The sequence below is a fragment of the Cupressus sempervirens genome, chromosome 9 (genome assembly GCF_028749045.1).
Source record: "Cupressus sempervirens isolate cs-2001-9-10 chromosome 9, ASM2874904v1, whole genome shotgun sequence".
NCBI lineage: Eukaryota > Viridiplantae > Streptophyta > Pinopsida > Cupressales > Cupressaceae > Cupressus > Cupressus sempervirens.
The window spans coordinates 664,220,502-664,233,036 of NC_143126.1; the positions used below are offsets into that span (position 1 = coordinate 664,220,502).

Genomic DNA, 12,535 nt, shown 5'->3' on the forward strand with positions numbered 1-12,535 from the left:
TTCTGCTGATCAGCCACGTAATTTCTCAAGTAGCCTTCTACCCACTTGTTCACTATTTCCGTCTGTCCATCAGTCTGCGAGTGATAACTAGTACTGGGTGTGAGCTCAGTGCCACATAATCGAAACACCTCCTTCCAAAAATGACTCAAGAATCTACTATCCCTGTCACTGACAACACTGCGGGGTATCCCATGTAACCTGAAAACCTCTCTGAAGAAAACTTCAGCTACCTGTACTGCTGAATAAGTAGTGGTGATGGGAAAGAAGTGAGCATATTTCGTTAGTCTATCCACCACCACATAAATGCAATCGCGTCCCTGAGCCTTGGGCAACCCTGTAATGAAATCCATGGATATGCATTCCCACTTTTGATCTAGAATAGGAAGTGGCTGTAGGAGTCCTGCTGGGAAGGTGTGTTCTTGCTTATTCTGCTGAAAAATAGGACACTCACGGATATACTGCAATACATCCTTCTTGAGTCCTTTCCATGTAAACCGTTCTCGCACCCGTCTATATGTTTTAAAGTACCCGGGATGACCAGCTATGGGTGAATCATGAAGAGTCCACATAATAGACCGTTTCACCTTCGATCTTGGGACTAAAAAGATCCTGCTCTTGTAAATGATCAAGTCATCCACAAGTGAATACCTGGCATCAACAATTGTTCCATCAACTATCACAGATGCCCAAGAATCTCTAGCATATTCTGCAACAATCAAATGCTTCCAATCCTCAGAGATCTCAATCATCGCACTAAGATGTAGCCTACGTGACAAGGCGTCTGCTACAATATTCTGAGTGCCCTTAACGTATGATATATCAAAGTCGTATGCCTGCAGCTTACTCACCCATTTCTGCTGTCTATCATTGAGATCTCTCTGTCCAAGGAAATGTCTCAAACTGTTGTGGTCAGTTTTTATACAAAACTTACCTCCTATTAGATACTGCCTGAATTTAGCTAATGCGTGCATGATAGCTAACATCTCCTTATCGTAAATGCTGAATGATCTCTCTGGCCCACGGAGTTTCCTGCTCTGATATGCAATAGGGTGTTTGTCTTGCATCAAAACAGCCCCAATACCATCTCCTGAGGCATCACACTGAAGTTCAAATAGCTTCGAGAAATCGGGCAATGCTAGTACCGGGCATGACGTCATGATCTCCTTAAATCTGTCAAAACAAGCCTGTGCCTTTGCTGTCCAAACAAAAGCTCCCTTTTTGAGCAGATCTGTCATAGGAGCCGCATGTCGCGAATATCCGCAAACAAATCTGCGATAGAAGCCACATAAACCAAGGAATCCTCTCAACTGGGTCAGGTTCTCAGGAATAGGCCGCTCCACAATAGCACAAATCTTATCACGATCCATCCGTACTCCTTCTCTACTGATAATATGACCTAAGTATAATAACTCGGTCATACCTAAATCACATTTGGACTCTTTGGCATATAAAGACTCTACCTGCAAGGTCTTCAATACTGTCTCTAAATGCTCCATATGCTCACGCCATGTCCGACTGTATACCAAGATATCATCAAAGAAAACCAACACAAATTTCCTCAGCTGATGATGGAAGACCTTATTCATGGTGGACTGGAAAGTAGCTGGTGCATTGGTCAACCTGAATGGCATCACTACAAACTCAAAGTGTCCACAATGACATCTGAAGGCAGTCTTCTCTATGTCCTGTTCTCTGACTCTAATCTGGTGGTAACCGGATCTCAGGTCTATCTTACTAAAGTAGCATGCCCCATGTAGTTCATCTATCAACTCATCAATTCGTGGAATAGGATATCTATTCTTAATGGTCTTCTTATTCAGCATTCTGTAATCAATGCACATCCGAAGAGAACCATCTTTCTTTTTTACCAAAACTACTGAAGAAGCAAAAGGAGACTTACTAGATCTAATGTGTCCCATTGCGAGAAGCTCCTTGATGGTTTTTTCTATTTCATCTTTGAGCCTCTTTGGATGCCTGTATGGAGTAATCATAACTAGTTTAGCACCTTCTTCTAATTCGATGATGTGTTCAATCCCTCTATCGGGTGGTGTACCAAGTGGAATATCGCTGAATACCTTACTATACTTTTCCCTCAATATCTGGATGTCTGGTATTCTGTCTTTTGTTGTTCCTCCTTTGTGGGCATGAGAATACACATGGCTGCCCATTCAATATCATTATGCCTCACCTATCTTTCCAATCGCTTGAGAGAAATGGTTCGGATGTCACTATTCCTGATAGCTCTCAACACATGCTGCTTCCCATCTACCTCAAACTTGATCTCCATGTCCTTGAGGCGGAAAGTGACTTCACCCAATAAACGTAACCATGCCATACCCAAAACGATATCCAAGTCGCCCATATTGACCACATGGTAATCTGCTTTAAACTCATAATTATTCAGACGTAAAGGCATGTCTCTAACCATTCTATTACACTTAAGAGTGTATCCATCGGCAACTTGTACTCGGAGACCCTCAAACTCCTCTGTCTTAATTCCACGGCGCTCAACCAGACGTGCATCAATGAAGTTGTGTGTAGCACCCGTATCAACCAATGTGATCACCTTCTGTCCTGCTAGGACACCACGTAACCTAAAGGATCCCTCTTGCTAAATACTAGACAAACGCCCCTGCTGTAAATGTAACTCAATTTCTTCCTTTTGCTTTGAATTTCCTGTTTCTTCTTCAGGTTCTAATCTATTGTGGTCATCCTCATTTGCCGTACTGTCGGAATCTGACCCTTCGTAATATGCCCACATAATTCTATTGGCCTTTAGCTTAGGTCTCAAAGGACAATCATGGTCCTTGTCATATGGGCCTTTGCAATAAAAGCATAGTTTCTTTCTGCGCAAGTTGTTTAATGCTTTTGCATCCAGGGGTATAGTAGGTTTTCCTTTGGTATCAATACTCTTCCCTTTATTCTTTTCAAACTTCTTATTGTCTCTGAAAGAAGTAGTACTCCTGGCAGTGAACTTGCTAGAAGGTGCTGTAAGCTCCATACTCCGTGCTTTCCTCATAGCTTCTTGCAGTGTTGGTGGGTGAAATGCCTTAATCCACCCCTTGAGGGGTTCAGACAATCCCTCTGTAAATAATATAACCAATCGTCTCTCAGAGACGTCTTGTACCATAACTGACAACCTCTAGAATTCACTGATATAAATCTCCAAATTACCTGACTGTCTCAACTGTGCGAGGTCGCGGAAATAAATCTCTGGATCCTTCTTATCAAAACGCTCAACCAATCTATCCACAAAGTCTTGGTAGGATGTCACCTGATTGTGCTGCAAAGTAACCATCCCATGTGACCACCAATCATGAGCTGCGCCTTCCAAATGCAAGGTGGCGTACTTGATGGCATCTATCTCAGACATAGGCCTTAATGCTAGGAAGGTATCCAACTTATGAACCCAAGCCTGTGCTGTCATCTGACCACTACCATCGAAAGGTGGTAAAGTGAGTTTGCTAGCAGCTCGCTGCAACTCACTATCATGACCTCCTCTAGACCTCCTATTTTGAAGGCTGCTCCTCAAGTGCTCTCTCCTTTGGTTCAGATAGCGATCAAAGTTCAATAGTTCACGCACATGTGGGGGTAATGCCTGCCATTTTGCAGTAGCAGGGCTGAGATCATCCTGAAAATCATCCGGCAAATCGTCTTCTCCTATCTCTTGAGCCTCCTCCCTTAGAAAAGTAGGATGAGTAGGCCTATTTGCTGTCCATGATCTGCGCCTAGGAGCACCCTGTGAGCCTGCCACACTTCTATTATCATGATCAGGTGTACCTCTACCTTGTTCCTGAATCCTGGGCTGAACAACTCTCTCCATTATGGTAGTCAAAGCTTGTAGTGACTGAGCTATTTCTTGCTGTCCGGTAGTCATGATTCTGTAAAACTCTCTGGTTTCATCGTCATCAATTTTGGGAAATCTAAGTGACTGTCTTTCACCCATATCTCTGCCCTTAAGTATTGTTCTCCTGCGAATATAATATCTGGAATATGGTTGCATAAAAAATGTTCTACCCAACAGGATGGCAGGAATATTGCTCTGATACCACTGAAATGACCCTTGCTAATTAAATTATCATTAACACTGATATAACACTGGAGAAATTTGTCAAACACTTGGCAGGAAATCAAATTTGAGCCATTCAAAACAAAATACCAACTTAGTTCAAATACAGATTGAAATGTATATTTACATTCATGGCAGATTCATACAACAAGCAATGTGTAATAAAAAATAGATTCTACAATTATTGATGTATGTAACTATAGACTTTCTAAAAAGAACATTGAAACCTGGATAACCCTGAATCGCCTACATTTGCTGGTGTTGGTAGTGGATATCAGATCCAAGCAATGCCCAGCTTCAGCGGCAAAATTAACAGTCGCATTTCATAATGCGTATGCTTGTCAATGGATATATCAAGACTGGAGTGGGCGGTCGAAATTCTGTAATGCGCAGTTTGCAACCCGATTATACTGTCGACTGGGATTAACTTGAAACTAGGGAATCCCTATCCGCAAACATGCCCTTAGATACCCGTCGATAACGACCCTGATTGTGGTAGGTAAGAACCTTGGTGTGATTGCCGGCTTGAATAATTCAATCGCTAAGTCTTGGTCACAAATCGCGTGGCAAATCGATCCTAGTTCTGGCCCGTATTCCGCCTTTAATCTCTGCAAGGGAACAATACAGTTACCCGTAAATCTTTTAGTCCTACAATACTATACTAGTCTTCAAACGATGACGAAAATAACAGGAGGAAGGTTGCCCGGACCGGATGACTCAATTCTTGCTTGCTTGGAAATGAATCGCTGCTTATAATTACCTCAAAATTTAAACCCTCTGACCTGTGGCATGAATCGAATTCTTGTCTGTTACCAATTAATATTTTCCTCCCTAGCTTCCTTCCAAAATTTCTCTAATTCTGCAATAATTTGATGAACAGCAATTGATTCTTCTTAGTCAATCAATAATGCAAGAGTCTCCAATTTGGCCTTAGGCCACAGATTTCTGCTCTGTTGAAGTGACTGCAATATCACTTCCTGATTGCAATTATTCGGATGATATTCCACATCCTCAAAATTGCTTACCCATGGAAGTTTTCGTTTCCAAGGATAATTTGAGAATTTGCAGACCAAATGACTACAAATTGCTCCAACTGAAATAGAAGTCGAATCCACAAACCGCTTGCCTCCAATGGGTGCCCCCTGCCCTCTATTTATTTACTTTTTGAGAAGTCGCTGGAAGCTTCCAGAACAACTTTTTATAATAACTTATTATAATGTATTTTATTATTAATTAAATAAATAACTTTATAAAGTTAAAGTACAATCTCAATTCGATATTAAAACAAGTAGGCCCCACTTACTGGATAATAACTTCCTGAGAGCAAGAATGTAATCATCTGTCAACAGAATGACTCTCTCTCCAAAAATCATTTGCCTACGAGAGTCAGTGATAGGCAAATCCCCAATAGAAGTTATGTCGCTAGAAAGGGGACATCACATTTTCCAAAATTGAATGAGGACATCTATTTTGGATGTATACTACCGTATTTGAGGCTTTGAATGGGATGTGAAGATTTTGATCATGCATCATGGCTTTTATTGGCTTCAATAATGGCTCTTTTTATCCTTTTTGTCACCCCATTCTATTGTGGATTAGAAGGTACTGTATACTCCCTCTTAATCCCAACAGAAGTGCAAAATACTTTAAAGTTCTCATAAATATATTTACCCCCTTTGTTGTATCTTAGAGTCCTAATTTTCTTCTTGGTAATAATAATTGATTTGATTATTTAAGTTTTAGGAAAGAAATCCAAGTTTTTCTGGAGTAGTCATCAACATAAATCACATAATACAAAAATCCCCCTAATGAGGGTATTGACATTGGACCACACAAATGAGTGTAGATAAGTTCTAGTACAATTTCTGATTTATGTTCACTATGGGGAAAAGATCCTTTGGATTTCTTTCCTAAGTCACATCCTTTGTAGGTTCGAATATGTTTAGATTTTAGATTTGACAATCCTATCGATGTTTTTTCTATAGAGGGTAGGGCACAAAAATGGAGATGTCCTCAACTTCTCTGCCAAATTTCATTTGGTTTGGAAACTTCATGATTTAGTGCTTGGTTTTAAGCATTACAGAGTTTATATAGACTTCCATCTCTAAACTCTATAGAGATTGCATTCTTGATGTTGGAATTTTTAGGCCAAGATAGAACTATAGCTTCTTGAAAGGTGGCATGATATCCTTAGTCTGCTAGGCCAAAAATGGAGACCAAATTTCTTTTGATGTCAGGTGCAAATAGAACATCTTTGAGTTGCACAGTAACTCTAGTTTTTAATTTTATTGAGCAGGTCGCAATTCCTTTCACTGGGTAGGTGGAGTTATCCCCTATCATGACTTCTTCAGTTAAGTGTCCTTCAAAGGTTTCAAACTGATAACTGAATCCAATTATGTGATGAGATGCTCTGCTATCAATTATCCAAGTATTCTTTTTTGTGTTTAGCTCACTTGATAAGGCTGAGAAGAATAGTGAATTTTCAGCTTCCTTGACTTCAGCTATAGAGGCTTGGGGTTTCTTCCTTTTTGGGCAGCACTTGTGAGTGTGACCAAACTTATGACACTTGTAGCATTTTATTTTAGATAATTCTATGTTCTTGTAGGTTTGGTTATTCTTCCCTCTTTTCCATTTGAAATTTCTTTCTTTCCTTTATTATTTGTGTTTTCATGTAGGGCTTGAATTTCTCCCTTTTTATCTGGGCTGACCCCTCTTGTAATTAATCTTGATTCTTCCTTAGTGCAGTCATTCTTAAGCTGATCAAATCTGGGTAAGGTAGGACGTGCACTAATACCTTGAATAAAGGATTCCCAAGTAGTTGGTAACCCTTTAAGGGCTATTAAGGATAAGTCTAGATAATCTACATTATTTCCAATAGTTGAAAGTTGATCTTTTATTAAATTTCTCATAAAATAAGATGTAATTGTTTCTCCTTTATTCATCTTAATATGTAGAAGTTGTTGTTTCAAGGTAAGTAGTCTACTCATATTATTGATCTCATATGTATTTTGAATGGTCATGAACATACTATAAGCAGTCTCTAATTTTGATATATGTGGAAGGATATGATCCTTGACAACGTCAATAATGGTTTTCATGGCCTTATTGTTATGTCTTTTCCATATGGTTATCTCTGATCATTATCAGGCATCGATTTGTTTTCTTCTACATATGATTCAGATTCAAGTTCTCAAAGAATGATTATTATTCATATTCTCCATGATACAAAGTTTGATGCACCTTTGTGTCTATCCTCAAATTTGACACTGTTCACCATGATTTCTCTTTTGAATAAATTTAGTATAAGTCTATAGTTGAGTAATAATTTCAATCAATATTTATTTGCACTCTATCAGTTAGTCTCTGATACCATGTAAATGAATGAGTATCTCAGATAGAATATAAATATATTTGATGTTCTTTACTTTCAGACTTGATCAGAGAATGTTTCTATATATATATATAGAGAGAGAGAGAGAGAGAGAGAGAGAGAGAGAGAGAGAGAGAGAGAGTTTTCTGACCTGTGGTTTTAGATCAGTTATATTTCACAGTATTGCTCAATATAGATATTACATTAAACCTAGGATGTAATGTCCCCATTTTTAGTAGGTTCCTACAGTTGGCCAAGCCAATTCACCATAGCGACCCTCATGAGCTGATAAGGTGTTTTGGGGGTCTTGGTTATGGATTTACTATTTTTAGTAAGCCTATTTTTGGCAGTACAGTGGGTGGCTTGGCAGTTGGTCGTCACCTGCAGTTAATCAAGTTAAAAATTGCATGAGCTCTTATTTATTTATTATTAATTGAGTTGCATTATTATAATAATGTTTATATTATTATAATAACGACTTTAAGAGATATTTCTAAAAAGTAAGTTGAAAGGTTTTAGTGTTGAGTTCTTTTGGAAAACTTCCACGATTTCTGAAGTGGAGTTTTATGGAAACTTTTGCCAACTAAAGCTTATAAATGAGAGCTCATTTCATTGGGAAAGGCACGCTTGATTATATATTTAATTTTGTGCCTTTTTAGCTTTCTTCTGAGTTCTGAATTGTGAGCCCTTGCTGAAGTATAAGGATCTCTGAAGTTTCTGATGTTTGAAGTCATTGCTGATGTATGGTGGTTTGTTTCATTAGCTAAATCTCCGCTCTGTGTTTTCCTGTATTTGAGAGATTGTTCTGGTAATTTCATTGCAAATTGTGTTGTTGTAAACAATTTGCTGAGTCTCCTTACTGTATTCTTGTGGCTTGGAGAATCCATTACTGATAAATTCTAGAAGTGTGGAGTTTTACGTTTTTGCTGAGAGCCTGTATTAATGATCAAATTGGTTATTGGAAGTCTGCATAGTTATTACTACCAGCGGCCAGGATTGGAACTAAGGCAGATTATTCTGAATAGGTTGGATGTCTGCATCATTGTGCCCAGTTATTACTTTCAGCCCGTGCTTGAGGGGAAACAGTTGTTTAGAGGCTGTGCGGCATTTACTGAAGCCTGTGTTACCAATCAGCAGCTTATGCTAAGGGATTTGGGAAGGCACGTCTATGTTCTGACTCCCCTACTTGCCATTTTTACATGTGCATTTCCGTGAGCCACCCAAGGACATCTAGCATCTGTGGTCGGGTTTTGCATTGTGGGATCATAGTGAACAATAAGGAGCAGCTGAGTTTCACAGGTTTGGCACATTTAATTGCAATTCAGGTGCCATCTTTATATTATGTAATTCTGATTTGTGATTTCCAAAGTAACAAGCAAATATTAAGTGTTGAGGGAGTTTATCCGGTTATTATCTGATTTTAATATTATCATTTCAAGTTTCTTGAAGTAGTTGATTTTAATCTTTAAAAGAGAAAAGCAAATACATTGTTAAATTGTTAAAATTTGCAAGACAATAAGTTGTGCTCCAATATTCAAGCCGGTAGCCAGTGCGGTTCTCTACATAGGAAGGACTGATATCCTAGAGAATGTGTGATTATGCAGATGTGAATTGCAGAGGTAATTGCATGTTGTTATTGATACTTTTCCAGCTACTCCTCACACAGTATATGTATTATTTGAAGAGTCACCCCATGGAGGGGCATGACCTTGCGTGGCTTATGCCACATAGGGTCATGACCCTGCGTGGTCATTAGTTTGACTAAATGATATAATCCTTGATCATAATCGGGTCCCATTAGAAGCATCTGGCCTTAACACAATTCAGGCCTTAAAACACTTGCAACTATATGAGATTGTAATATGGATCAATTTGATATATTTGGATTATAATGTTTATTCATTTTATTTGGATATATATAATTTATATACAAACACAATCATTATAATTTACAGCCTAAATCAATCTGACAGATGCTATCTCATTAACCTGCCTCACTAAATATGCACATTCTATGGGAATATCTACTGACCATAGAGCTTGATAAGTTGCTAAGGTCTTCCAATGGACAAACAAAGATTGTAAACAAATGGCTGGAAGGATACTTAAGAGATGTCATAGGACAACAGAATGTGTGGATCGAGTGGTTACATCATGGAGAATATTGTTACAACACCACCTACCATATGTCAATAAGGGATGAGTCCCTTCAAGTTCTTATATGGATATGAAGCAAACCTCATTTGGAAGTTTGATCCTCCAAGAAATTTGTGTATAATGCGCCAAGGTCTTGTGCAGCAAAACATGGATATGAATAATCTCAAGGATAATCTACATCACACATAGAAAAAACAAAAGATATATGATGATTGGAATAAAATTGAAAGAGCATTTAAAGTTGGAGACTTGGTTTTCTTGTGATTACAACCATCCAAGTAGTTTTCATTGTCAATGGAGCCAAAAAAACTTAATCCTCGGTTTTATGGACCATAGAGGATATTGAGAAGGATAGGCAAGGTAGCCTATGAATTGAAATCACCAGAAAACAGCTGGAACCACAATGATTTCCATGTATTCCGACCCAAAAAGGTGCTAGGACTACATGTTACCCCATGTTTCAAATTACCTCTGCTTGACGATGAAGGCAAGCTAATCCTGGAACAAAAACCATTGTTGATGCATGAGAAAAACAGATTGAGGAACACATCAATTCTGGAGTACTTGGTTAAATGGAAAGGTCTACCCATTGAAGATGCCACTTGGAGGGACTTGAGATCTTCGACTGTCCAAATCTCAAATTGCTCGAGGACAAGCAACCTCAGGAAGGGCAGACTGTCATGTCCCTGCCTAGTAATAGTGTGAACTTTGCATCAACCAACAAAAAATTGCCTTATTCATATGTCAATCACAATTTTCTAATCTGTGGAAGGCAGTACTATCCTAAATAAAAGAGCAGAGAGCAGTGATTACCTTTAAGGGCAGCTAGGTAACAAGCATCAGCGATTAATTTAAAAACTAAATTAGATAGCGATTCAACTTATATAATTAGTGATGATTAACATAAAGGAAACAACACTTCTATTATGAACAACGATTAAGTTATGCTTACAGCAATCAATTACTAGCAGTGACTAAGACCACTTTAAGCAGCGATTGGTTTGGGTTATGAAGAGGCATTGTTAGGAGAGGTTGTGACCATTCCTCAAGAACAACAACTCCAAGGATTGTCTCTCTTCAAGCAACATTAAGATATAAAGGCAAGAAGACCATTATGGAGGAAGGTGATCAAGGAAATCAATTCAATTTAGCATTGGTCCTAATAAAGAGCAGAACATTTCAAAGATATTAACAAACAGGAAGATAGATCAATCACATCAGAAATGTCTACTTATTGTAGGCTTATCCACATGCACTCAATACTATCATTCTGATCTCCTTGTCTCTCCAGTCTCATGCTTTTGTGTGGCCATTCCATCACTGTGCGTGGGCCTCTGAGTGTATGTCATGAGTGCTGTCTGTTGCATTCCTTTCAGTTTCAGCATCAGGTTTTCAGCCTTGAGAATATGGAAGCTAAAAAATTTCACTAGCTAATTTTCTTAAGTCTTGAGCCTCCGAGAGTCATTTGTTGTTGAGTTGATACATAATAGATCAACGACAGCTCATCAAAATGATCCTTTTTATATTATTAGTAGATGTGCTATAAAGTTTACATTTTTATGGATTAAGGCTTCAAGTTATATTTAATGTTCAACATGTGAAACGTTAAATTGAATATAGTCTAACTATATGTTAATATGGTGTAGTTTAGATTTTAATTGTAGTTTTGAGTGTTGAAAAATTCATTAAGGTTTTATTTTAAATTTAAACTTCAAATATGAACTGAATGTCTATAAAGAATTTTTAAATATAAATATGAATCTTACATAAGGGGGTCTATTGGGGCCTTCTCTGATGACAAAAAATGCTGAACATAACTACAAGGAAATAATCTTGTGTAGGACACTCAAGAATTGATACTGAGTCACAAAAGCTATTGAAAAACTAGAAGAACTCCAAAACAAAAGGTGAAGAGCTACCTGTCGACAATTGTGCCTCATAAGCTGAAATTGCAGCTTGCTATTGAAACATATCGTATTTTCAGTCAAATCCAACTCCCCTTTCTCAACCGCATCTGCAACCAATACCTTAGGCTTACACCTTATGGGAAATTTGTGGATAGAGACTTAGTTTCCAGTAGCGATCGCCTTAATTGCCTTTTCCAAACTTGTTTTCTCCCTCATTTTGTTTTGTCCACTTTTGCATTTGACTTCAAGACTTGGATTCTTAAATAGTTAAATGTCTTTTGAGGAAAGATCAGTTTCTTTGTCCTTCAAAGGAGAAACATTGACATTGTTAGGAAGAATAGTGATCCAGGATTCTTCCCATGTGAACCAAAAAGTAGCCACAATTTCTTCCCATAAAGTTGGAATCTGGTTAGCCTATTTTATGAACACATTTTTACTGCAAATCTATCTGAGGAGGTTGCACCTTGGAAGAAAGACATTCAAATTTTAATCCTATTTCTCCTAAGCTTGTTGTACAGAGAACATATGAAAGACAATCCCTCATAGTTAATAAATTGAATTCATGAACTGTGATATGGGAATATTTATATAGAATGAAAAAGAGGCTTAGATGTATCTAACTAACATAGATCTTGGCAAAATGATTACGAGCTTCATCCAAATCCATGTTGAATATGACAGAATGACTGATTTCTCTAGCTAACTGTTTTAGGCTTAGCCATATTCAAACAGGATCCTTGTCGAGAACTTCATTCTCAGGGTTAGAAAATGGAGAACTAGGACCCAAGAAGACAGCCATGCCACCAAAAACCTTTGACTGTTGTCCAAACAAAGTTCAAATCATCTGAATTCTGAAACAAAACTAAGAGAAAGCTTCTGGAAAGCAAAAAAATTGAAGGATTTAAACAGTTTTTAAAGTTTACTCTACCCATCTATGAATTTCTGGAAGCCGAGATTTCCTACCCATGAGACAAGAGACAATATAATTGTTTTTTTCATGGTTAGAAAAACTCTCAAAAACTAATCTGAAAG

General features: G+C 38.0%; 1 protein-coding gene across 3 annotated transcripts in view; it reads left to right on the top strand.

Annotated features, from left to right (window-relative positions):
- The window catches only part of LOC149540503 (uncharacterized), a 206,344-nt gene that overhangs the window by 129,022 nt on the left and 64,787 nt on the right, over positions 1-12,535 (top strand). The gene's annotated exons all lie outside the window — the stretch shown is intronic.